The sequence below is a fragment of the Coptis chinensis genome, chromosome 3, assembly GCF_015680905.1.
Source record: "Coptis chinensis isolate HL-2020 chromosome 3, ASM1568090v1, whole genome shotgun sequence".
Lineage (NCBI taxonomy): Eukaryota > Viridiplantae > Streptophyta > Magnoliopsida > Ranunculales > Ranunculaceae > Coptis > Coptis chinensis.
In genome coordinates this window covers 47,781,894-47,783,182 of record NC_141458.1, presented here as the reverse complement: position 1 = coordinate 47,783,182, position 1,289 = coordinate 47,781,894, and the positions used below count along the sequence as shown (strand labels likewise).

The 1,289-nt window shown below is 38.5% G+C and overlaps 1 non-coding gene across 1 annotated transcript; it reads right to left on the bottom strand.

The window, feature by feature from the left end:
• Nucleotides 1-490: 490 nt before the first annotated feature.
• TRNAD-GUC (transfer RNA aspartic acid (anticodon GUC)) lies at nucleotides 491-562 on the bottom strand. Its single transcript has one exon. It is a non-coding gene; the product is annotated as a tRNA-Asp (tRNA).
• Nucleotides 563-1,289: the final 727 nt, after the last annotated feature.

The following is a 1,289-nucleotide window of genomic DNA, read 5'->3' as shown; positions in this document are numbered from 1 at the left end:
CATGAGAATGGGTGGGCGACCTCACATGCTAGTTATAATTGGTAGAAATGCCATGTTAATTAGGGATTAGAGCGAGCAATTCTTACCGTAAGAAGCGTAAGAATTTGATTACAACAGTCTATTCTAGGTGATTAAGTTGGATTCGAGGTGGATTCAATTCCCTCTAATTCTTTATCTAGATTCAAGAACATTAGTATTTCCATATATTTCGTAGTGACATTCAACATATTGCTTTTCATATTGCATCGTAGTATAATTCCCCCTCGTAAAACTCTCATTAGACTTAAGACCGATTAGTTAACTATGAAATCATTCCATGCTAGAGAACTAGGAGTGGAACGAATTTGTTACTCCACGCTATTTCGATAAAATTGAGAGTAGAAAACTTTGATAAACATAGACACGTAAATAGTTTTAGTTTTACTTGCGTTTGTAAGTTTAATCGCTTTACTTCGTAGGTAAAACTATCATTTTATGTTTTATCAAATGGCGCCGCTGCCGGGGATCGAACCCGGGTCACCCGCGTGACAGGCGGGAATACTCACCACTATACTACAACGACTATCATTAATGGTGAAACGATTAATTCACCATGAGAATGGGGTTAATCGTTCACACGCTAGTTACGAATTGGTAGAAATGCCATGTGTAATTAGGGATTAGGAAGAACCAATTGTTCTGCGTAGCAGTTCAATTCGGATTACGAAGATTCATCGTTAGAGAGTTAAGTTGAGTTAAGGTGGAATCAATCCCCCCTAATTCCTCAATATAGAATCAACGTAGCATTTCCGTAGTTGAATCACGTAGTTGAGTATTTGTAACTTGTAGTCTAGTTGCCTCATTCGTAAATCTCTCATTGACTTTAAGTAGAGTACTTACACGTGAGAACAAGCATGCGGAAGGACTAGGAGTGGAACGAATCACTCTACTCCACTATACCTCATAGGATTGAGAGTAGAAATCTTTGATAAATTAGACACATAAATTAGTTTTAGTTTTACTTGCGTTTTGATTTCATCGTTCATTTCGTAGGTAAACTCAATCTTTTATCTATTATCAAATGGCGCCGCTGCCATCTTAGTTCACTTTCGTATTGTTTTCGTAGTTTAATTAGTCTTTTTAAGTCCCATTTCACCCACCCACCCTTGTTTGATTCATACTGTGGTTGTCCGTTTCAGATTTGAAAAATTCCGCGAAAAGATATACGGAGCGCGACCTGCCCCTATAATGAGCGCGACCCGCACTTAAAACACTGTAATTTCAATTTATACTGAGCGCGACCCGCGCCC